This window comes from Podarcis tiliguerta (genome assembly GCF_965153285.1).
Source record: "Podarcis tiliguerta genome assembly, chromosome: Z".
Taxonomy (NCBI): Eukaryota; Metazoa; Chordata; class Lepidosauria; order Squamata; family Lacertidae; genus Podarcis; species Podarcis tiliguerta.
In genome coordinates this window covers 23,602,484-23,628,872 of record NC_139553.1, presented here as the reverse complement: position 1 = coordinate 23,628,872, position 26,389 = coordinate 23,602,484, and the positions used below count along the sequence as shown (strand labels likewise).

At 49.8% G+C, this 26,389-nt stretch overlaps 1 protein-coding gene across 3 annotated transcripts in view; it reads right to left on the bottom strand.

Annotated features, from left to right (window-relative positions):
• LOC310669598 (tigger transposable element-derived protein 1-like) overlaps positions 1 to 26,389 on the bottom strand; it is a 433,144-nt gene that overhangs the window by 257,542 nt on the left and 149,213 nt on the right. The gene's annotated exons all lie outside the window — the stretch shown is intronic.

The window sequence follows — 26,389 nt, the reverse complement described above, 5'->3', positions numbered from 1 at the left end:
TCCTCCTGGGTGATGAAAGTCCTTTTGGGCATCCTCTTCCAAAACAGCCCGGTCTCGTCGCAGTTGAAGACCTGCTGTGGAACATAGCCCTCCATCTTCACAACCTCCAGGAACTCCGCTGCAAAGTCTTCAGCCGCAGGAACATCAGAACTGGCAGCCTCTCCATGCCTGACCACGCTGTGGATTCCAGATCTTGTCTTGAACCGGTCAAACCAGCCTCTGCTTGCCTTGAAGACTTCTGGCTCGCCTGAGGTTCCTGGCTGTTGCTGGACGAGGTCTGCGTGCAAGGCCTTGGCCTTCTCACAAATGGCGGCCTCAGTCACTGTGTCCCCTGCACGCTGCTTCTCTTCTAACCAGATGACCAGCAGCTTCTCCACCTCCTCCAGAACAGCTGGGCGGTTCTTGACGATCCTGGTGACTCCCTTGGCCACGTCCGTCACAAGGATCTTCTCCCTCATCTTCAGGATGGTCCCGATGGTGGATGGATTCCTCCCGTACTCCCTGGCGAGGTCCGTCACACGCATTCCACCGTCGTGCTTCCGGATGATCTCCTTCTTCATTTCCAGGGTGACCTTCTCCTTCTTCCTCTCGCCGGCCTCTGCAGCAGCAGTCTTCTTGGGCCCCATGGCAGCACTGCTCCTACTTTCGCAAACCCAAAAAAGAGAAAATCAGTGCTTCGCATCCAAAAAATTCAATAGCACCAAACCTCCCAGAAAATAATTCCCTGACACCCCCCCCAGCCACCCTCCACTCAGAAATCCAAAAAATCAGAAAACCTCCCACAAGCTTCCAGATTCTTGCAAACCCCTTCTCAACAATTCCCTGAACCCCCCAGCCACCCTCCAAACAGAAATCCAAAGCCAGATTTTTTTTTTAAAAAAATGGCAGTCTTCCCCAATGGTCACAGCAAATCAGAAAAATGCAGAAAAACCCGCAAAAGCTTCCATATTCCTGCAAACCCCTTCTCAACAATTCCCTGAACCGCCCAGCACCCACCACCCAGAAATCCAAAGCCAGAATTTATTTATTTTTCAAAAAAGGCAGTTTGCCCCAATGGTCCCCCAAAATCAGAAAAAATCAGAAAACCCCCCACAAGCTTCCAGATTCTTGCAAACCCCTTCTCAACAATTCCCTGAACCCCCCAGCCACCCTCCACACAAATATACAAAGCCAGATTTTTTTTTTTAAAGGCATTTTTACCCCAATGGTCCCAAAAAATCAGAAAAAATCAGAAAAAACCCCCACAAACTTACAGATTCTTGCAAACCCCTTCTCAACAATTCCCTGAACCCCCCAGCCACCCTCCACACAAATATACAAAGCCAGATTTTTTTTTTTTTTAAAAAAAAGGCAGTTTGCCCCAATGGTTCCAATAGTCCCAAAAAATCAGAAGAAATCAGAAAAAAACCCCACAAGCTTCCAGATTTCTGCAAACCCCTTCTCAACAATTCCCTGAACCCCCCACCACCCACCACACAGAAATCCAAAGCCAGAATTTTTTTTTAAAGGCATTTTTACCTCAATGGTCCCAAAAAATCAGAAAAAATCAGAAAAACCTCCCACAAGCTTCCAGATTCTTGCAAACCCCTTCTCAACAATTCCCTGAACCCCCCAGCCACGCTCCAAACAGAAATCCAAAGCCAGATTTTTTTTTTTAAAAAAATGGCAGTCTTCCCCAATGGTCACAGCAAATCAGAAAAATGCAGAAAAACCCGCAAAAGCTTCCATATTCCTGCAAACCCCTTCTCAACAATTCCCTGAACCCCCAGCCACCCTCCGCCCAGAAATCCAAAGCCAGAATTTATTTATTTTTCAAAAAAAGCAGTTTGCCCCAATGGTTCCAATAGTCCCAAAAAATCAGAAGAAACCAGAAAAAAACCCCACAAGCTTCCAGATTCTTGCAAACCCCTTCTCAACAATTCCCTTAACCCCCCAGCAACCCTCCACACAGAAATCCAAAGCCAGATTTTTTTTTTTAATAAAAATGGCAGTTTGCCCCAATGGTCACAGCAAATCAGAAAAATGCAGAAAAACCTGCAAAAGCTTCCAGATTCCTGCAAACCCCTTCTCAACAATTCCCTGAACCCCCCAGCCACCCACCACACAGAAATCCAAAGCCAGAATTTTTATTTTTTTTAAAAAAAGGCATTTTTGCCCCGATGGTCCCAAAAAATCAGAAAAAAGCAGAAAAAACCCCCACAAACTTACAGATTCTTGCAAACCCCTTCTCAACAATTCCCTGAACCCCCCAGCCACGCTCCAAACAGAAATCCAAAGCCAGATTTTTTTTGAAAAAAAAATTGCAGTCTTCCCCAATGGTCACAGCAAATCAGAAAAATGCAGAAAAACCCGCAAAAGCTTCCAGATTCCTGCAAACCCCTTCTCAACAATTCCCTGAACCCCCAGCCACCCACCACACAGAAATCCAAAGCCAGAATTTTTTTTTTATTTTTAAAAAGGCAGTTTGCCCCAATGGTTCCAATAGTCCCAAAAAATCAGAAGAAATCAGAAAAAAACCCCACAAACTTACAGATTCTTGCAAACCCCTTCTCAACAATTCCCTGAACCCCCCAGCCACCCTCGACACAGAAATCCAACGCCAGGATTTTTTATTTTTTTCAAAAAAGGCAGTTTGCCCCAATGGTCCCCAAAAATCAGAAAAAATCAGAAAACCCCCCACAAGCTTCCAGATTCCTGCAAACCCCTTCTCAACAATTCCCTGAACCCCGCCCCCAGCCACCCTCCACACAGAAATCCAAAGCCAAACTTTTTTTATTCTTGTTTTTACATGGCAGTCCTCCCCAATGGTCACAGCAAATCAGAAAAATGCAGAAAAACCCGCAAAAGCTTCCAGATTCCTGCAAACCCCTTCTCAACAATTCCCTGAACCGCCCCCCAGCCACCCTCCACACAAATATCCAAAGCCAGGCATTTTTTATTTTTTTTTAAAAAGGCAGTTTGCCCCAATGGTCCCAATAGTCCCAAAAAATCAGAAAAAATAAGAAAAAACCCCCCCACAAGCTTCCAGATTCTTGCAAACCCCTTCTCAACAATTCCCTGAACCCCCCAGCCACCCTCCACACAGAAATCCAAAGCCAGAATTTTTTTTTTTAAAAAAATGGCAGTCCTCCCCAATGGTCACAGCAAATCAGAAAAATGGAGAAAAACCCGCAAAAGCTTACAGATTCCTGCAAACCCCTTCTCAACAATTCCCTGAACCACCCCCCACCCACCCACCACACAGAAATGCAAAGCCAGAATTTTTTTTTTTTTTCAAAAAAGGCAGTTTGCCCCAATGGTCCCAAAAAATCAGAAAAAAACAGAACCCCCCCCCCACAAACCTCCAGATTCTTGCAAACCCCTTCTCAACAATTCCCTGAACACCCCCCCCCCCAGCCACCCTCCACTCATAAATCCAAAGGCAGAATTTTTTTTTTTAATTTTTTTTTTAAAGGCAGTTTGCCCCAATGGTCCCAATAGTCCCAAAAAATCAGAAGAAATCAGAAAAAAAACCACAAGCTTCCAGATTCTTGCAAACCCCTTCTCAACAATTCCCTGAACCCCCCAGCCACCCTCCACACAGAAATCCAAAGCCAGAATTTTTATTTATTTTTTAAAGGCAGTTTACCCCAATGGTTCCAATAGTCCCAAAAAATCAGAAGAAATCAGAAAAAAAACCCCACAAGCTTCCAGATTCCGGCAAACCCCTTCTCAACAATTCCCTGAACCCCCCAGCCACCCTCCACACAGAAATCCAAAGCCAGAAATTTTTTTTTAAAAAAATGGCAGTTTGCCCCAATGGTCACAGCAAATCAGAAAAATGCAGAAAAACCCGCAAAAGCTTCCAGATTCCTGCAAACCCCTTCTCAACAATTCCCTGAACCCCCCAGCCACCCTCCGCCCAGAAATCCAAAGCCAGAATTATTATTTTTTTCAAAAAAGGCAGTTTGCCCCAATGTCCCCAAAAATCAGAAAAAATCAGAAAACCCCCCACAAACTTACAGATTCTTGCAAACCCCTTCTCAACAATTCCCTGAACCCCCCAGCCACCCTCCACTCAGAAATCCAAAGCCAGAATTTTGTTTTTTTAAAAAGGCAGTTTGCCCCAATGGTTCCAATAGGCCCAAAAAACCAGAGGAAATCAGAAAAAAAAACCCCACAAGCTTCCAGATTCTTGCAAACCCCTTCTCAACAATTCCCTGAACCCCCCAGCCACCCTCCACACAGAAATCCAAAGCCAGAATTTCTTTTTTTTTAAAAAAGGCAGTTTGCCCCAATGGTTCCAATAGTCCAAAAAATCAGAAGAAATCAGAAAAAAAACCCCCACAAGCTTCCAGATTCTTGCAAACCCCTTCTCAACAATTCCCTGAACCCCCCAGCCACCCTCCACACAGAAATCCAAAGCCAGAATTTTTTTTTTTTAAAAAAGGCAGTTTACCCCAATGGTCACAGCAAATCAGAAAAATGCAGAAAAACCCGCAAAAGCTTCCAGATTCCTGCAAACCCCTTCTCAACAATTCCCTGAACCCCCCAGCCACCCTCCAAACAGAAATCCAAAGCCAGAATTTTTTTTTTTTAAAAAAGGCAGTTTATCCCAATGGTCACAGCAAATCAGAAAAATGCAGAAAAACCCGCAAAAGCTTCCAGATTCCTGCAAACCCCTTCTCAACAATTCCCTGAACCACCCCCCACCCACCCACCACACAGAAATCCAAAGCCAGAATTTTTTTTTTTTTTCAAAAAAGGCAGTTTGCCCCAATGGTCCCAAAAAATCAGAAAAAAACAGAACCCCCCCCCCCACAAACCTCCAGATTCTTGCAAACCCCTTCTCAACAATTCCCTGAACCCCCCAGCCACCCTCCACACAGAAATCCAAAGCCAGAATTTTTTTTTTTTTTTTTTTAAAAAGGCAGTTTGCCCCAATGGTTCCAATAGTCCCAAAAAATCAGAAGAAATCAGAAAAACCTCCCACAAGCTTCCAGATTCCGGCAAACCACTTCTCAACAATTCCCTGAACCCCCCAGCCACCCTCCACACAGAAATCCAAAGCCAGAAATTTTTTTTTAAAAAAATGGCAGTTTGCCCCAATGGTCACAGCAAATCAGAAAAATGCAGAAAAACCCGCAAAAGCTTCCAGATTCCTGCAAACCCCTTCTCAACAATTCCCTGAACCCCCCAGCCACCCTCCGTCCAGAAATCCAAAGCCAGAATTATTATTTTTTTCAAAAAAGGCAGTTTGCCCCAATGGTCCCCAAAAATCAGAAAAAATCAGAAAACCCCCCACAAGCTTCCAGATTCCTGCAAACCCCTTCTCAACAATTCCCTGAACCCCGCCCCCAGCCACCCACCACACAGAAATCCAAAGCCAGAATTTTTTTTTTTTTAAGGCATTTTTACCCCAATGGTCCCCAAAAATCAGAAAAAATCAGAAAAACCCCCCACAAACTTACAGATTCTTGCAAACCCCTTCTCAACAATTCCCTGAACCCCCCAGCCACCCTCCACACAAATATACAAAGCCAGAATTTTGTTTTTTTTAAAAGGCAGTTTGCCCCAATGGTTCCAATAGTCCCAAAAAATCAGAAGAAATCAGAAAAAAAAAAACCACAAGCTTCCAGATTCTTGCAAACCCCTTCTCAACAATTCCCTGAACCATCCCCCAGCCACCCTCCACACAGAAATCCAAAGCCAGAATTTCTTTTTTTAAAAAAAGGCAGTTTGCCCCAATGGTTCCAATAGTCCAAAAAATCAGAAGAAATCAGAAAAAAAAAAAACCCACAAGCTTCCAGATTCTTGCAAACCCCTTCTCAACAATTCCCTGAACCCCCCAGCCACCCTCCACACAGAAATCCAAAGCCAGAATTTTTTTTTAAAAAAAATGGCAGTTTGCCCCAATGGTCACAGCAAATCAGAAAAATGCAGAAAAACCCGCAAAAGCTTCCAGATTCCTGCAAACCCCTTCTCAACAATTCCCTGAACCACCCTCCACCCACCCACCACACAGAAATCCAAAGCCAGAATTTTTAATTTTTTTTCAAAAAAGGCAGTTTGCCCCAATGGTCCCAAAAAATCAGAAAAAAACAGAAACCCCCCCCCCCACAAACCTCCAGATTCTTGCAAACCCCTTCTCAACAATTCCCTGAACCCCCCCCCCCCAGCCACCCTCCACTCATAAATCCAAAGCCAGAATTTTTTTTTTTTTTTTTAAAGGCAGTTTGCCCCAATGGTCCCAAAAAATCAGAAGAAATCAGAAAAAAAAACCCACAAGCTTCCAGATTCCGGCAAACCCCTTCTCAACAATTCCCTGAACCCCCCAGCCACCCTCCACTCATAAATCCAAAGCCAGAATTTTTTTTTTTTTTTTAAAAAAGGCAGTTTGCCCCAATGGTCCCAATAGTCCCAAAAAATCAGAAGAAATCAGAAAAAAAAACCCACAAGCTTCCAGATTCCGGCAAACCCCTTCTCAACAATTCCCTGAACCCCCCAGCCACCCTCCACACAGAAATCCACAGCCAGAATTTTTTTTTAAAAAAAAATGGCAGTCTTCCCCAATGGTCACAGCAAATCAAAAAAATGCAGAAAAACCCACAAGCTTCCAGATTCCTGCAAACCCCTTCTCAACAATTCCCTGAACCACCCCCCACCCACCCACCACACAGAAATCCAAAGCCAGAATTTTTTAATTTTTTTTTTTCAAAAAAGGCAGTTTGCCCCAATAGTCCCAAAAAATCAGAAAAAAACAGAACCCCCCCCCCACAAACTTCCAGATTCTTGCAAACCCCTTCTCAACAATTCCCTGAACCCCCCCCCCCAGCCACCCACCACACAGAAATCCAAAGCCAGAATTTTTTTTTTCTTTCAAAAAAGGCAGTTTGCCCCAATGGTCCCAAAAAATCACTACTGTCCATGCAGTGCCGGCAGCAAACCGCAAGTATAACGCATGTGCGGCGTCACACACATGCACTGTGCATAGTGACACGGTGCATGCGTTGTACATAGTAGTTTACCATGGCAGTGCCCAAGCACCGTACAGATAGTGGTGGGATGCCTCCATCTCCGCTACAGCCATGGGCAGAGGACCCCACCACTGTCCATGCGGCGCCGGCAGCATACCACTACGTAAAACACATGTGCGGTGTCGCACACATGCACTGTGCATAGTGGCACGGTGCATTCGCTGTACATAGCGGTTTGCCGAAGGCGCCGTCTGAGCACCGTACGGACAGTGGTGGGATGCCTCCATCGCCGCTACAGCCACGAGCAGAGGACCCCACCACTGTCCATGCGGTGCCGGCAGCAAACCGAAGGTACAACGCATGTGCGGTGTTGCACACATGCGCTGTGCATAGTGACACGGTGCAGGTGCTGTACATAGCGGTTTACCATTCAAGCGCACATGCGCCATCAGCATGGGATAAAGCACCCCCTACCAGTCTCTGGAAACCATTTGAATCCACTAAGTGGCTGGGGTGGACCATCCAAATTGGTCCCACCTCCCTGCAGAGGGGAATGGTCGCGGAGACGTCCAGTTGCACCCGCAAGTGATCTGACTATGGAACTTCTTTCATTTCACTTTTACTTAGTGTCAGATCACAAATAGCCATAGAGGTGGCTGAACACCCAGTCTAAGGCATGTCCGCGGCTATGGATTGGGCTAGACTTATTCAGGGACAGCCCCATGGAGGCCATGGAGTCCTGAGCGGCCCCTTGTAAGGTGGTGTCGGCATGGATGTTTAAAATCCCCTAGGACAACCAAACTACAACCTGAAGCACCTCGGGCAGGGAATCCTTGGTGCAGCGAGGAGGTCAGTACATCAAAAGGAATTCTGTACTGCTCCTATTGCCCAACTTCCACAACATGCACTCAGAGAACTGGGTCTTCCCAATAGGATGCCTAGTGCAAACTAATGACTTCCTAAAAATCACTGCAACCCTCCCCGCCCTCCCCGCCCACAAGGCCTGGGTTGCTGTGCGTAAGAGAAACCTGGTGGACAAGCAGCGGCAAGGACAGGCCCATCTGCTTCATCCAACCAAGATTCTGTTACACATGCCAGGTCAAGTCCTCCATCCATGATCAAGTCATGGATGGCAGTGGTCTTATGAATCATTGACCTGGCATTGCACAGCAGCATCTTCAGGTCTTGTGGGTATCCCTTGCTGATTCTAGTATCCGTCCAGTCAGGACCAGACCCGGAGGCAGAGATAGTCCTCAAACAACAACTAAACCTGCCTCCTTGGTAATGACATGGTCTGGTCTTAGCGTAACTCCTCTTCCTACCCGTGATCACTGAGATTGTCCCAGTGCATCCCCACCCCCCGTGGAACCTGCCCCAGCCATTTTGTTGGCTGGGACCCACTTCCAGGCAGATAAATAGATTTGTTGGGGACAGGGCGGTTGTGTCCACACAGTCTAATATGGGCTTTGGACATTTTGGTTTCCCACTCATTACAAACGCCTTAGTCCAAGTAAATGTTCAGTGGGGTTTAATTACATACAAGCCTTCAGTCTTAAGAGCTTTTGAAGCACTATGCCCACCAAATAACTTCATCCCATGTAAACCTGTGTAGGATCAAACACAAAGTGTGTTTAGTCAGAAGTAAGTCGCACGGAATTCTACGTCTGATAGGACAGAAAGCTTTTCCCGGCAGGTAAGCCTTGCAACCTGGTTCCCTATTTGCTTCCTCGGAAGTAAGTATGACTCATTCAGTGGAGCTTCCTAGCATGTATTCTCTAATCAGGGTCACTAATCAGGGCCACCGGCGGTGCCGCAGCAATCTGGGAGGAGTCCTCGTTAATTGATGGGTGGAGGTCGAGGCTTACCCAGCCGGGGCAATTTGCGCTTCTCGGACCCCTTAAGGGATATAAAAGGCTGGTTTGCGCGTCTTGCACCAAACGTGCGGTTGACCACTAACCACTAAGGTAAGATTACTTGTTGCTGTTGGACGGGGAGGGATCGGCGTACTCAGGTGCACTGTGGGGAAAAGACGTATCTAAAACTTGTTCTCTGTCTAGGATAACTTGCCGGCATGATGAAGGCTTTTTTTGGCGTTGTGTTCCTGCTGCTGATTCATGGAGGGGCCCCTGAAGAAAAGGAGAGCCAGTTGTCCACCGTCTCCATGGGTACGACGGAGCCAACGGCGACAGTTTCGGAGGGGACGGAGTGGCGTGGGACAGCCGACCCCAACTTGTCTGGCAGCACCGTAGAAGTCGGATTCAACCAGACGGAGAACACCACCGAGTTACAGTCTAACTCAACGCGCATTCCGCGTCCCGAGATAGGTAAGCTGCCTCCACCCCCTAGTCTAGTCTAGCGAAGAGGACTTTCTAGAACCCCGAAAGCCACTTTACTTTCTCTTCGACCTTTTTGTGGCAGCCCTGACTCCCCTCTTTAGAAGAGGCTTTTTTCCCGTCCAAGGAAATGGAGTCCTTCCTCTCCCTCCTCCCAGTATCTGTTTGCAATAGTCGCTCTCGGGCAACTTTCCTTTTAACCCAGCGTCTCCAGGTGGTGGAATCCAGAAGACGCCGTGCAGTACAATTCTCATCCGCCCCAACCACCATGGCTGTGGTCTCAGAAGCCCCACCATCACACAGCTGTTGTAGTTCAAAGTATCCGCTGGGGGCAGCAGGCTGTTAAACGCTGCTTTAGATCCGTGCCTGGGATATAACTAGTGGTTTTGCTATTCCATAAGATCCTGCCTAGTGCTCAGGTTTGAGGCCAGGGTTGCCTCCCTTTCCTTCTGCAGGACATTGCAATGCTCTTGCAAAAATCTTCTTGTGTTGTAACTTGCTAAGAACTATTAAATACCTGAGTTGTTAAATACCTGCCCAGAGAGCTTGGCTAATGTATAAGGTGGGCCTCTTAAATAAATAATCCCACCTTGTTCTGCTTGGGCGGCAGTGTGTTACCATGTGGTTTCCTTAACAAGGTGTGAGCATTTTGCACATGCAACATTATTCTCCTAAAGCCAGGCAGTTGGGATTGTAAGTTGAAGGACTGAAGGACAGAGGGGAGTCTTGATTTATAGGAGTCCTGACTGAACAATTTTCTTTTTTTCTTTTTCTCTTCCCAGAACGAATCAACTACCGCTGGTACTACGTTGCACTGTGCTGTTTTTTTGTCTTCGCTTGTTCCTTTTCCCTCCCTTGTTGTCCATCGCTGCCTGCAGAGGAGATATCATGCAGTCTGTCCGATGATATGGAACAAAGTAGATCTGAATGTGGTTCAGAAGCTTCAATGGATGCTGTCGTTGATATGGCACACACCGAGACGTCTGAGGATTTAAGCCAATCAGCTTGAGACACCAGCTTTCGCAGTTCATGCTGCTGAATTTACTTGAAGCAATGCTTAGAAGCTGAACCTCCTTTTCAGCCAGTTTTTCAGTGCATGTTTAGTGCAGTCATTGCATGTGTTTTCAATTGATGTTCGTTATGCTCAATAAAAATTTAAAATGGCATTTCAAAATGGACGTCTTTGAGTGGTTTGTTCAACATCTGGTGATCCCCAGCTCTCATTGCCACTTGGTATCTGGTCTACATTTTAAGTTCCATGTTTTCAGGATGCAATTGTAGGCCTTAGCAGGCTTGGAAGTCCATGTTACCAGTCAAATCTATGACTGGGAGGTCTCACTGATGCTCCTCTTAGGCAGACATTTTACTTTCCAGATGCTTCTGAACTACAGTTCCCATCAAGCATAGGAAGTCACCAGGGATTATGGGAATTGTAGTTCAGCAACATCAGGAAAGTAAAAATTGAAGATTCCCCTCTGTTTGCTTCATTCTCATAAAAGCTTTTAGTCTCTGTATTTTTAGTAGTTGCTTTTCTCCAAGAAAAGGAACCAGGTGTTGCATATCTTTCTAGGCCTCCTCCTTGTAAAGAAATCAGACGAACTGCAGACAGCTGACATAGCCATAGGGCCCAAACAGGTGTCTTGAGCCACTTCCTACAAATTAGAAAAGGAATAGCCCCTCAAGTTAATTAACTGGCGAGGCCATACAACAAGCAAGGGGGCACACAGGAAACAAGTGCTTGTTTTATTGCATCAGATGAAGCATGAAGCCTATCATTACTGATTTATGATTTTTCTTTAGTGAAATCTCAGTTGGACATCCCTTCTAACTTGCACATTTTGTAATACCAGAGATACTGTCACCATTTCACTTATCCCTGATTATTCTGATTCTGTGCCACACTGAGCTTAGCATGTCATCTAAACCAAGGCTCATGGCTTAGTTCTCCTAGATGAACAACAAGCTATAAACCACAGATCAAATCTTGATTACAAGCTCATGGTTATTTTGGAATGAGCCAGACTATCAGCTCGGACTTGGGCAACAGGTTAAGCCAAACTATGGCTCAGCTCAGTGTAGCAAGGCAGCAAAACAACGGGGGGGGGGGCAGACTGATGAAGGCACTGCACTGGCAAAGTAGGGGCGCCAAAATAAAATCAGGTTTTGAGATTTTATATATAATTTGACATTGAATATTTTAAATACTGCATCTAAGTAGTCATAATGGGGGAAACCAGAACTAACAATGCACATGCATTGTACGTAGTGTTTTGCTTTTGTCCCACATGGACTGTGCTGGGGTCCTCCGCTTGTGGCTGCAGCAGCTATGTAGGCATCCCACCACCGTCCATACGAAGCTTGGGCTGCGCCAGTGGCAAACCGCTATGTACAGCGCCTGTGCGGTGTCACTATGCACAGTGCATGTGTCCGACACCGAACATGCATTGTACGTAGTGTTTTGCTTTTGTGCCACATGGACTGTGCTGGGGTCCTCCGCTTGTGGCTGCAGCAGCTACGTAGGCATCCCACCACCGTCCATACGAAGCTTGGGCTGCGCCAGTGGCAAACCGCTATGTACAGCACCTGCGTGGTGTCACTATGCACAGTGCATGTGTCTGACACCGCGCATGCGTTGTACGTAGTGTTTTGCTTTGGCGCCACATGGACAGTGGTGGGGTCCTCTGCTCGCGGCTGTAGTGCTGATGGTGGCATGCCACCTCCATCCGTATGGCGCTTGGACAGTGCTGGCAAAAACAACTATGTACAGCGCGGTGTCACTAGGCACAGTGCATTTGTGCGACACCGCGCATGAGTTGTATGTAGCATTTTGCTTTCGCACCACATGGACTGTGGTGGAGTCCTCTGCTGGCCACTTCAGCAGCGATGGGGGCATCCCACCACCATCCATATGGTTCGCTGGAGCGCCAGTTGCAAATCTCTATGTACAGCACCTGCGTGGTGTCACTATGCACGGTGCATGTGTCCAACACCGCGCATGCATTGTACGTAGTGTTTTGCTTTGGCGCCACATGGACGGTGGTGGGGTCCTCTGCTCGCGGCTGTAGTGCTGATGGTGGCATGCCACCTCCATCCGTACGGCGCTTGGACAGTGCTGGCAGTAAACAACTATGTACAGCGCCTCCGCGGTGTCACTAGGCACAGTGCATGTGTCTGACACCGCGCATGCGTTGTGAATAGCGGTTTGCTTTGGCGCCACATGGACGGTGGTGGGGTCCTCTGCTCGCGGCTGTAGTGCTGATGGTGGCATGCCACCTCCATCCGTACGGCGCTTGGGCAGTGCCGGCAGTAAAGAACGATTTACAGCGCCTTTGCAGTGTCACTATGCACAGTGCATGTGTCCGACACCGCACATGCATTGTACGTAGTGTTTTGCTTTTGTGCCACCTGGACTGTGCTGGGGTCCTCCGCTTGTGGCTGCAGCAGCTATGTAGGCATCCCACCACCGTCCATACGGAGCTTGGGCTGCGCCAGTGGCAAACCGCTATGTACAGCACCAGCGTAGTGTCACTATGCAAAGTGCATGTGTCCGACACCGCGCATGCATTGTGAATAGCGGTTTGCTTTGGCGCCACATGGACGGTGGTGGGGTCCTCTGCTCGCGGCTGTAGTGGCAATGGTAGCATGCCACCTCCATCCATACGGCGCTTGGGCAGTGCCGGCAGTAAACAACTATGTACACCGCCTGCGCGGTGTCACTAGGCACAGTGCATTTGTGCGACACCGCGCATGCGTTGTATGTAGCATTTTGCTTTGGCGCCACATGGACTGTGGTGGAGTCCTCTGCTGGCCCCTTCAGCGGCGATGGGGCATCCCACCACCATCCATGTGGTTCGCTGGAGCGCCATTTGCAAATCTCTATGTACAGTGCCTGAGCGGTGTCACTATGCACAGTGCATGTGTCCGACACCGCACATGCATTGTACGCAGTGTTTTGCTTTTGCGCCACATGGACTGTGCTGGGGTTCTCTGCTTGTGGCTGCAGCAGCTATGGAGGCATCCCACCACCGTCCATACGGTGCTTGGGCTGCGCCAGTGGCAAACCGCTATGTACAGCACCTGCGTGGTGTCACTATGCACAGTGCATGTGTCTGACACCGTGCATGCGATGTGAATAGCGGTTTGCTTTGGCGCCACATGGACGGTGGTGGGGTCCTCCACTCGCGGCTGTAGTGCCGATAGTGGCATGCCACCTCCATCCGTACGGCGCTTGGACAGTGCTGGCAGTAAACAACTATGTACAGCGCCTGCGCGGTGTCACTAGGCACAGTGCATGTGTCTGACACCGCGCATGCGTTGTGAATAGCGGTTTGTTTGGCGCCACATGGACGGTGGTGGGGTCCTCTGCTTGCGGCTGTAGTGCTGATGGTGTCATGCCACCTCCATCCGTACGGCGCTTGGGCAGTGCCGGCAGTAAAGAACGTTGTACAATGCCTGTGCGGTGTCACTAGGCACAGTGCATGTGTCCGACGCCACACATGCATTGTACGTAGTGTTTTGCTTTTGTGCCACATGGACTGTGCTGGGGTCCTCCGCTTGTGGCTGCAGCAGCTATGTAGGCATCCCACCACCGTCCATACAGTGCTTGGGCTGCGCCAGTGGGAAACCGCTATGTACAGCACCTGCGTGGTGTCACTATGCACAGTGCATGTGTCCGACACCGCGCATGCGTTGTACATAGTGTTTTGGTTTGGCGCCACATGGACGGTGGTGGGGTCCTCCGCTCGCGGCTGTAGTGCTGATGGTGGCATGCCACCTCCATCCGTACGGCGCTTGGACAGTGCTGGCAGGAAAGAACGATGTACAGCGCCTGTGCGGTGTCACTATGCACAGTGCATGTGTCCGACACCGCACATGCATTGTACGTAGTGTTTTGCTTTTGTGCCACATGGACTGTGCTGGGGTCCTCCGCTTGTGGCTGCAGCAGCTATGGAGGCATCCCACCACCGTCCATACGGTGCTTGGGCTGCGCCAGTGGCAAATGGCTATGTACAGCTCCTGCGCGGTGTCACTAGGCACAGTGCATGTGTCTGACACCGCGCATGCGTTGTGAATAGCGGTTTGCTTTGGCGCCACATGGACGGTGGTGGGGTCCTCTGCTCGCGGCTGCAGTGCTGATGGTGGCATGCCACCTCCATCCGTACGCCGTTTGGGCAGTGCCGGCAGGAAAGAACGATGTACAGCGCCTCTGCGGTGTCACTAGGCACAGTGCATGTGTCCGACACCACACATGCATTGTACGTAGTGTTTTGCTTTTGTGCCACCTGGACTGTGCTGGGGTCCTCCGCTTGTGGCTGCAGCAGCTATGTAGGCATCCCACCACCGTCCATACGAAGCTTGGGCTGCGCCAGTGGCAAACCGCTATGTACAGCACCTGCGTGGTGTCACTATGCACAGTGCATGTGTCCGACACCACGCATGTGTTGTACGTAGTGTTTTGCTTTGGCGCCACATGGACAGTGGTGGGGTCCTCTGCTCGCGGCTGTAGTGCTGATGGTGGCATGCCATCTCCATCCGTAGGGCGCTTGGGCAGTGCCGGCAGCAAAGAACGATGTACAGCGCCTATGCGGTGTCACTAGGCACAGTGCATTTGTGCGACACCGCGCATGCGTTGTATGTAGCATTTTGCTTTGGCGCCACATGGACTGTGGTGGAGTCCTCTGCTGGCCCCTTCAGCGGCGATGGGGCATCCCACCACCATCCATGTGGTTCGCTGGAGCGCCAGTTGCAAATCTCTATGTACAGTGCCTGTGCGGTGTCACTATGCACAGTGCATCTGTCCGACACCGCACATGCATTGTATGCAGTGTTTTGCTTTTGTGCCACATGGACTGTGCTGGGGTTCTCTGCTTGTGGCTGCAGCAGCTATGGAGGCATCCCACCACCGTCCATACGAAGCTTGGGCTGCGCCAGTGGCAAACCGCTATGTACAGCACCTGCGTGGTGTCACTATGCACAGTGCATGTGTCCGACACCACGCATGTGTTGTACGTAGTGTTTTGCTTTGGCGCCACATGGACAGTGGTGGGGTCCTCTGCTCGCGGCTGTAGTGCTGATGGTGGCATGCCATCTCCATCCGTAGGGCGCTTGGGCAGTGCCGGCAGCAAAGAACGATGTACAGCGCCTATGCGGTGTCACTAGGCACAGTGCATTTGTGCGACACCGCGCATGCGTTGTATGTAGCATTTTGCTTTGGCGCCATATGGACTGTGGTGGAGTCCTCTGCTGGCCACTTCAGCAGCTATGGAGGCATCCCACCACCGTCCTTACAGTGCTCAGGTGGCACCAGTGCAAAACCGCTATGTACAGCACCTGCGTGGTGTCACTATGCACAGTGCATGTGTCCGACACCGCGCATGGATTGTGAATAGCGGTTTGCTTTGGCGCCACATGGACGGTGGTGGGGTCCTCTGCTCGCGGCTGTAGTGGCAATGGTAGCATGCCACCTCCATCCATACGGCGCTTGGGCAGTGCCGGCAGTAAACAACTATGTACAGCGCCTGCGCGGTGTCACTAGGCACAGTGCATTTGTACGACACCGCGCACGCGTTGTATGTAGCATTTTGCTTTGGCGCCACATGGACTGTGGTGGAGTCCTCTGCTGGCCACTTCAGCGGCGATGGGGGCATCCCACCACCATCCATATGATTCGCTGGAGCGCCAGTTGCAAATCTCTATGTACAGTGCCTGTGCGGTGTCACTATGCACAGTGCATGTGTCCGACACCGCACATGCATTGTATGCAGTGTTTTGCTTTTGCGCCACATGGACTGTGCTGGGGTTCTCTGCATGTGGCTGCAGCAGCTATGGAGGCATCCCACCACCATCCATACGGTGCTTGGGCTGCGCCAGTGGCAAACCGCTATGTACAGCACCTGCGTGGTGTCGCTATGCACAGTGCATGTGTCCCACACCGCGCATGCGTTGTACGTAGTGTTTTGCTTTGGCGCCACATGGACGGTGGTGGGGTCCTCTGCTCGCGGCTGTAGTGCTGATGGTGGCATGCCACCTCCATCCGTACGGCGCTTCGGCAGTGCTGGCAGTAAACAACTATGTACAGCGCCTGCGCGGTGTCACTAGCCACAGTGCATGTGTCTGACACCGCACATGCGTTGTGAATAGCGGTTTGCTTTGGCGCCACATGGACGGTGGTGGGGTCCTCTGCTCGCGGCTGTAGTGCTGATGGTGGCATGCCACCTCCATCCGTACGGCGCTTGGGCAGTGCCGGCAGTAAAGAACGATGTACAGCGCCTATGCGCTGTCACTATCCACAGTGCATGTGTCCGACACCGCACATGTATTGTACGCAGTGTTTTGCTTTTGCGCCACATGGACTGTGCTGGGGTTCTCTGCTTGTGGCTGCAGCAGCTATGGAGGCATCCCACCACCGTCCATAGGGTGCTTGGGCTGCGTCAGTGGCAAACCGCTATGTACAGCACCTGCGTGGTGTCGCTATGCACAGTGCATGTGTCCCACACCGTGCATGCGTTGTTAATAGCGCTTTGCTTTGGCGCCACATGGACGGTGGTGGGGTCCTCTGCTCGCGGCTGTAGTGCTGATGGTGGCATGCCACCTCCATCCGTACGGCGCTTGGGGAGTGCTGGCAGTAAACAACTATGAACAGCGCTTGCGCGGTGTCACTAGGCACAGTGCATTTGTGCGACACCGCGCATGCGTTGTATGTAGCATTTTGCTTTGGCGCCACATGGACTGTGGTGGAGTCCTCTGCTGGCCACTTCAGCGGCGATGGGGACATCCCACCACCAGCCATATGGTTCGCTGGAGCGCCAGTTGCAAATCTCTATGTACAGCACCTGCGTGGTGTCACTATGCACAGTGCATGTGTCCGACACCGCGCATGCATTGTACGTAGTGTTTTGCTTTGGCGCCACATGGACGGTGGTGGGGTCCTCCGCTCGCGGCTGTAGTGCTGATGGTGGCATGCCACCTCCATCCGTACGGCGCTTGGACAGTGCTGGCAGTAAACAACTATGTACAGTGCCTGCGAGGTGTCACTATGCACAGTGCATTTGTGCGACACCGCGCACGCGTTGTGAATAGCGGTTTGCTTTGGCGCCACATGGACGGTGGTGTGGTCCTCTGCTCGCGGCTGTAGTGCTGATGGTGGCATGCCACCTCCATCCGTACGGCGCTTGGGGCGTGCTGGGAGTAAATAACAATGTACATCGCCTGCGCGGTGTCACTAGGCACAGTGCATTTGTGCGACACCACGCACGCGTTGTATGTAGCATTTTGCTTTGGCGCCACATGGACTGTGGTGGAGTCCTCTGCTGGCGCTTGCTTTGGCGCCACATGGACGGTGGTGGGGTGCTCCGCTCGCGGCTGTAGTGCTGATGGTGGCATGCCACCTCCATCCGTACGGCGCTTGGACAGTGCTGGCAGTAAACAACTATGTACAGCGCCTGCGCGTTGTCACTAGGCACAGTGCATGTGTCTGACACCGCGCATGCGTTGTGAATAGCGGTTTGCTTTGGCGCCACATGGACGGTGGTGGGATCCTCTGCTCGCGGCTGTAGTGCTGATGGTGGCATGCCACCTCCATCCGTACGGCGTTTGGGCAGTGCCAGCAGTAAAGAACGTTGTACAGTGCCTGTGCGGTGTCACTAGGCACAGTGCATGTGTCCGACACCGCGCACGCGTTGTATGTAGCATTTTGCTTTGGTGCCACATGGACGGTGGTGGGGTCCTCTGCTCGCGGCTGTAGTGCTGATGGTGGCATGCCACCTCCATCCGTACGGCGCTTGGGGAGTGCTGGCAGTAAACAACTATGTACAGCGCCTGCGCGGTGTCACTAGGCACAGTGCATTTGTGCGACACCGCGCATGCGTTGTGAATAGCGGTTTGCTTTGGCGCCACATGGACTGTGGTGGAGTCCTCTGCTGGCCACTTCAGCGGCGATGGGGCATCCCACCACCATCCATGTGGTTCGCTGGAGCGCCATTTGCAAATCTCTATGTACAGTGCCTGAGCGGTGTCACTATGCACAGTGCATGTGTCCGACACCGCACATGCATTGTACGCAGTGTTTTGCTTTTGCGCCACATGGACTGTGCTGGGGTTCTCTGCTTGTGGCTGCAGCAGCTATGGAGGCATCCCACCACCGTCCATACGGTGCTTGGGCTGCGCCAGTGGCAAACCGCTATGTACAGCACCTGCGTGGTGTCACTATGCACAGTGCATGTGTCCTACACCGCGCATGCACTGTACGTAGCGTTTTGCTTTGGAGCCACATGGACTCTGGTGGGGTCCTCTGCTTGTGGCAGCAGCAGCTATGGAGGCATCCCACCACCGTCCTTACGGTGCTCGGGTGGCACCAGTGGAAAACCGCTATGTACAGCACCTGCGTGGTGTCACTATGCACAGTGCATGTGTCTGACACCGCGCATGCGTTGTGAATGGCGGTTTGCTTTGGCGCCACATGGACGGTGGTGGGGTCCTCTGCTCGCGGCTGTAGTGCTGATGGTGGCATTCCACCTCCATCCGTACGGCGCTTGGGCAGTGCCGGCAGTAAAGAACGATTTACAGCGCCTTTGCAGTGTCACTATGCACAGTGCATGTGTCCGACACCGCACATGCATTGTACGTAGTGTTTTGCTTTTGTGCCACCTGGACTGTGCTGGGGTCCTCCGCTTGTGGCTGCAGCAGCTATGTAGGCATCCCACCACCGTCCATACGGAGCTTGGGCTGCGCCAGTGGCAAACCGCTATGTACAGCACCAGCGTAGTGTCACTATGCACAGTGCATGTGTCCGACACCGCGCATGCATTGTGAATAGCGGTTTGCTTTGGCGCCACATGGACGGTGGTGGGGTCCTCTGCTCGCGGCTGTAGTGGCAATGGTAGCATGCCACCTCCATCCATACGGCGCTTGGGCAGTGCCGGCAGTAAACAACTATGTACACCGCCTGCGCGGTGTCACTAGGCACAGTGCATTTGTATGACACCGCGCACGCGTTGTATGTAGCATTTTGCTTTGGCGCCACATGGACTGTGGTGGAGTCCTCTGCTGGCCACTTCAGCGGCGATGGGGGCATCCCACCACCATCCATATGATTCGCTGGAGCGCCAGTTGCAAATCTCTATGTATAGTGCCTGTGCGGTGTCACTATGCACAGTGCATGTGTCCGACACCGCACATGCATTGTACGCAGTGTTTTGCTTTTGCGCCACATGGACTGTGCTGGGGTTCTCTGCTTGTGGCTGCAGCAGCTATGGAGGCATCCCACCACCGTCCATACGGTGCTTGGGCTGCGCCAGTGGCAAACCGCTATGTACAGCACCTGCGTGGTGTCGCTATGCACAGTGCATGTGTCCGACACCGCGCATGCGTTGTACGTAGTGTTTTGCTTTGGTGCCACATGGACGGTGGTGGGGTCCTCTGCTCGCGGCTGTAGTGCTGATGGTGGCATGCCACCTCCATCCGTACGGCGCTTGGGCAGTGCTGGCAGTAGACAACTATGTACAGCGCCTGCGCGGTGTCACTAGGCACAGTGCATTTGTACGACACCGCGCACGCGTTGTATGTAGCATTTTGCTTTGGTGCCACATGGACGGTGGTGGGGTCCTCTGCTCGCGGCTGTAGTGCTGATGGTGGCATGCCAACCTCCATCCGTACGGCGCTTGGGGAGTGCTGGCAGTAAACAACTATGTACAGCGCCTGCGCGGTGTCACTAGGCACAGTGCATTTGTGCGACACCACGCATGCGTTGTATGTAGCATTTTGCTTTGGCGCCACATGGACTGTGGTGGAGTCCTCTGCTGGCCCCTTCAGCGGCGATGGGGCATCCCACCACCATCCATGTGGTTCGCTGGAGCGCCAGTTGCAAATCTCTATGTACAGTGCCTGTGCGGTGTCACTATGCACAGTGCATCTGTCCGACACCGCACATGCATTGTATGCAGTGTTTTGCTTTTGTGCCACATGGACTGTGCTGGGGTTCTCTGCTTGTGGCTGCAGCAGCTATGGAGGCATCCCACCACCGTCCATACGGTGCTTGGGCTGCGCCAGTGGCAAACCGCTATGTACAGCACCTGCGTGGTGTCGCTATGCACAGTGCATGTGTCTGACACCGCACATGCGTTGTGAATAGCGGTTTGCTTTGGCGCCACATGGACGGTGGTGGGTCCTCTGCTCGCGGCTGTAGTGCTGATGGTGGCATGCCACCTCCATCCGTACGGCGCTTGGGCAGTGCCGGCAGTAAAGAACGATGTACAGCGCCTGTGCGCTGTCACTATGCACAGTGCATGTGTCCGACACCGCACATGTATTGTACACAGTGTTTTGCTTTTGCGCCACATGGACTGTGCTGGGGTTCTCTGCTTGTGGCTGCAGCAGCTATGGAGGCATCCCACCACCGTCCATACGGTGCTTGGGCTGCACCAGTGGCAAACCGCTATGTACAGCACCTGCGTGGTGTCGCTATGCACAGTGCATGTGTCTGACACCGTGCATGCGTTGTACGTAGTGTTTTGCTTTGGCGCCACATGGACGGTGGTGGGTCCTCTGCTCGCGGCTGTAGTGCTGATGGTGGCATGCCACCTCCATCCGTACGGCGCTTGGGCAGTGCTGGCAGTAAACAACTATGTACAGCCCCTGCGCGGTGTCACTAGGCACAGTGCATTTGTGCGACACCGCGCATGCGTTGTATGTAGCATTTTGCTTTGGCGCCACATGGACTGTGGTGGAGTCCTCTGCTGCCCACTTCAGCGGCGATGGGGCATCCCACCACCATCCATATGGTTCGCTGGAGCGCCAGTGGCAAATCTCTATGCACAGTGCCTGAGCGGTGTCACTATGCACAGTGCATGTGTCCGACACCGCACATGCATTGTACGTAGTGTTTTGCTTTTGTGCCACATGGACTGTGCTGGGGTTCTCTGCTTGTGGCTGCAGCAGCTATGGAGGCATCCCACCACCGTCCATACGGTGCTTGGGCTGCGCCAGTGGCAAACCGCTATGTACAGCACCTGCGTGGTGTCACTATGCACAGTGCATGTGTCCGACACCGCGCATGCGTTGTAAATAGTGTTTTGCTTTGGCGCCACATGGACGGTGGTGGGGTCCTCTGCTCACCCCTGTAGTGGCAATGGTGGCATCCCACCTCCATCCTTATGGCGCTTGGGCAGTGTCAGCAGTAAAGAACTATATACAGCACCTGCGCGGTGTCACTAGGCACAGTGCATGTGTGCGACACCGCGTATGCGTTGTACGTAGCGTTTTGGTTTGGTGCCACATGGACTGTGGTGGAGTCCTCTGCTTGCCACTGCAGGGCGATGGGGCCATCCCACCGCTGTCCGTACAGCGCTTGGGCTGTGCCGGTCGTAAGCCGCTATGTACAGCTCCTCCTCAGTGTCACTATGCACAGCGTATGTGTGCGACACTGCACATACGTTGTACTTGCAGTTTGCTGCCGGCACCGCATGGACGATGTATGGACGGTGGTGGGATCCTCTGCTCGTGGCTGAAGCCGCAAACGGAGCATCCTCCACATGCAGATGCAGCGGCACAATGGCTGCTCACGTCACCGTGCATGGGCCAAATGGCAGGGCACGCACCCCGCACGGTGCCTTCTTGTCATTCCCCCCAGACATGGAACCCATGGCCCACCGTCCCCCTGCCCCCCCTTGCAGCTCCATTGCATATCCCCACCCTGCTTAGAGTGAGAAATGGAACTTTCTCTCATAGGCGTCTGGTTGGCCTCTGCGACCAGACAGGGTGCTGGACTTGAACAGGCCATTGGCCTGATCCAGCAGGAATATGAACATGTTCCATCATATTGAGTATTTTTTTTTAGATTTAACTTCACTTTCTGTCGCTGAATAGCCTTCTTCCGAGTTTGCACAGTGTTCTTGAGAAACTTCTCTACAACAGAGCTGCATTCATTAGGAGTAACCTCTCAGGTTTTGGGTAACTGCAGTTTGATTAGTTTATTCACATGGTCAAACAGAATACTTCTTTCTTAACAAAAAATTCTGCACAATGATGAAAATGAAGATGAAAATTGATTTGATTTATTATATTTCTATGCTGCTTTTCATTCAAATTAATCCCAAAGCAGCTTACAAGCAATAAATAACAACAACTTTCAACAAAGTAACAACTAAAAATAAAATAAACATCACAATTAAAGCAAAAATCAGATTATATGAGTAACAGATCAATATAGCATTAATAATCTATGAAACAATATTAACAATAGAGGGACCAAAAATTAAACCTATCCCTGTTAAGTCCTTACACTCTCTTCACACACCCTTGACTCACAATCTTTAACTTTATCCATCGCATCAAAATGCATATGCAGATACAGTAGTACCTCGGGTTACAGACGCTTCAGGTTACAGACGCTTCAGGTTACAGTCTCTGCTAACCCAGTTATAGTACTTTGTTTCAGGATGAGAACAGAAATCGTGCTCTGGCGGCGCGGCGGCAGCGGGAGGCCCCATTAGCTAAAGTGGTGCTTCAGGTTAAGAACAGTTTCAGGTTAAGAACGGACCTCCGGAACGAATTAAGTTCTTAACCCGAGGTATCACTGTAATGTCTATGGCTAGAGCAGGGGCAAAACAAAGCGAGTTTAAGCTGGGCTTTTGTCCTAGAACCTAGATGAGGCTCTGAGCCCATCAACCATTTTACTGTCTGGGCTTCTCTCCTGCCTCCTGCTCTTTTCCCCAGGCGTAACCAGGATTTTTGTTGGGGGGGGGGAGCCTTTTGTTGGAAGGAGCAGAACCTTAGTTAGCTATGCATTTTGATTCATTTTGAGTGGTGGTGGGGGCAGCTCACCCTTCCTGCCACCCTTCGCTATGCCATGCACCCTCCCCTGCAACCCTGAGAAAACAGGGAGCTCCAACTCCAGGAGGAAACGCAGCGCCCTTCCTCTCTAGGAATCTTGCATAGGAGGAAAGATTAGCAGTGCTGGATGCTCCGTTGTCCTGCTCACCCCGCCCGCAATGAGATGTACAAGGTGGTGGCCCCGCAGAGGGTTTTCCAACCTCATTCTGCTCATTGCAGTGCCAGAGCTTCAATCCCACCAAAGTCCTCTTCACCCTACTTACATTGGGGCTCGCCCCAGCATCCACCAGGTGTATGGGACGAAACCAGCGCGACGAGCTGTTTAAAAAGGCCTGGAGTAAATTTATACAATATATGAGAGAACATTGCAAACTTTTGAAAACGTTTGCAGGTTCGAGTTAAAATATTTTGTAATGTTTCTTTTTGGAACCTCTTTGCAAATATTAAGGTAAATTTTATAAGCATGAAAGGAGGTAAATAGGTTGATATAGAAATGCTAAGTTGTAAGTGAATATTTATGAAAGCCAACGAGTGGGGGCGGGGGGGGTCGAGTCGAGGCTCGGTTTGAGCAAAGCTATAGGTGATGTTATGATTCTAAGGGATGGTGATTATGGTTAAAAAAAAAGTAAATTCAATAATTATTATTTTTTTTTAAAGGAGTATAGGATGTGTGTTTGTGTTCCCTGCTGCAAAAGAATCTATGGGTGGTGGATGTGGAATGCGGGCACCCAAGATGCCTGCGAGAGAGATGCCTCACTTTCCCTCTTGCTGTTGCCCTAACCCAAGGGTTCCCAATTTTTTTAAATTATTTTTTAATGTTATTTATACTTTTCAGATATATACATTTCACTTATTTTGCATTCATTCTGACATTTTAAAACTTGACTTCCTTCCTCCTCTTAATGCGGTTACTTAAATTTATGTTTACTAGCTTCTCTATAGTCAAACTAACTTAACTTGCTCATTTATTTATCTTCTTTATATATATACTCTTATATAGATGCATGCTGTTACAATTATCCTGCCAGTGTATTTATCAGTCTACAAATTGTCTGTAAATATTCAATAAATCATTTCCATTCTTTTATAAAAAAAAGTTTGTTATCTTGATTTATTATTCTTTTGGTAAGTTTCGCCATTTCTGCATATTCCATAGGTTTTTGTATCCATTCTTCCTTGCTGGGACTTCTTTCCATTTTTGGACAGGTAACATTCTTGCCCCTTTAATTGCATACACATATATATATTTCTATACAATTTAGGTAGTTCTATCCCTATAATTCCAAGAAGAAAGGACTCTGGGGTTGTTGCTTTTTACAAACATTATTTTAAACATCCTTTTCATTTTGTCATATATCATTTCCCAGTAAGCCTTAACGTTATTACAAGACCACCATATATGATAAAAAGAACCTTCTGGTTCCCAATTTTTTTCAGGCCACGGACCCTTTGGTTCCATAAACTCCACCCCTGTGCCCCATCCCCATGCCTACTCAAACCTACCCTATAAGAAGCATGAATCAAAATGGCAGTTTGCCCGATCTAGTAAGGAAAATAACAATACAATAAAATTCATTTCATATTTATTCAAAATCTAATCAAATCTATTTAAATTATTCAACAAAATTGATTAACTTGATCCAGTGATACCAGCATTAAAATTATAATACTGTAGGTTGATATGCAATACCCTGTGGAATGCCCTCCGAGCAGAAGTCAAGGAGATAAATAACTACACAAATTTTACAAGACATCTGAAGGCAGCCCTGTACAGGGAAGTTTTTTTTTTTTTATGTTTTATTGTGTGTGTTTTGTACCTGTTGGAAGCTTTCCAGAATGGCTGTGGCAACTCAGTCAGAGGGTGGGATACAAATAATAAAGTTGTTGCTGTTATCTGCTAATACTGTGAAAAAAAAAAAAAAAGCAAACGTCTTCTTTTTCACTTTTGAAAAAGACAAATGGGGTGTTGCAGGGATTCTATCCTAGACCCGTTGTTGTTGAAAGTCTTTGTAAATGACTGTGATGAAGGAATTGTGGGGATACTCATCCAATTTGCAGATGACACCAAACTGGGAGGGGTAGCTAATGCCACAGAAGATGCACTCAGGATTTAAGATGACCTGGACACGGGTGGCACTGTGGGTTAAACCACAGAGCCTAGGACTACCGATCAGAAGGTTGGTGGTTCGAATCCCCACGATGGGGTGAGCTCCAGTTGCTCGGTCCCTGCTCCTGCCAACCTAGCAGTTTGAAAGCACGTCAAAGTGCAAGTAGATAAATAGGTACCGCTCCGGCGGGAGGGTAAACGGCGTTTCCGTACGCTGCTCTGGTTTGCCAGAAGCGGCTTCATCGTGCTGGCCACATGACCCAAAAGCTGTCTGCAGACAAACGCTGGCTCCCTCAGCCCATAAAGTGAGATGAGCGCCGCAACCCCAGAGTCGGCCACGACTGGACCTAATGGTCAGGGGTCCCTTTACCTTTACATAGCAGATTGGAGAACTGAGTCCAGACTAACAAAATGAATTTCAATAGGGACAAATGTCAGTTTCTACACTTTGGCAGGTAGAACCAACTGCACAAGCATTAGGATTGGAGACATCTGGCTTACTAGCTATTCTGTGCTGCATCATCACTATAGTATAGTCAAGGGAAGTAATAGTACCACTTTGTTCCAGACCTCACCTGGAATACTGTGTCCAGTTCTGGGTGCCGCAATTTAAAAGAAGATTTAACATGTGCAGAGGAGGGAAACAAAAGTGATCAAGGGTCTGGAAACCAGCCTAGCGCTAGGAGTTGTTTAGAATGGTCTCCCTGAGGAGGTGGTGAACTCTTCTTCTTTGGATATTTTTAAGCAGAGGTTGGATGGTCATGAGTCAGGGATGCTTTCACTGAGATTTGTGCATTGCAGGGGGTTGGACTAGATAGCCCTGAGGTTCCCTTCTACAATTCTATGGTTCTGTGACTGTACTTTTTATACCCTTTAAGAAAATATGTGTTGAGGTTTACAGGGGGGGGGAGGGAGAGGGGGAGGGAGAATGCACATTTACCAGGTGAGGGCATGTATGAACTTACTTAACTGATTAATATATTTAATAAGTTTGTACACCACATTTTGAAACCAAGTGCCCTCAAAGAGGCACATAAAACAAAAATACGGCAACTTGATCCAAGTATGCAGTAACCGAGTGCAGCAAAGTTGTGGCGTGTTTGTGCATATAGACCTTCATCCAGGGATGATTAACCTGTGCTGTTGAACTCAGGGCTTTTTTCAAC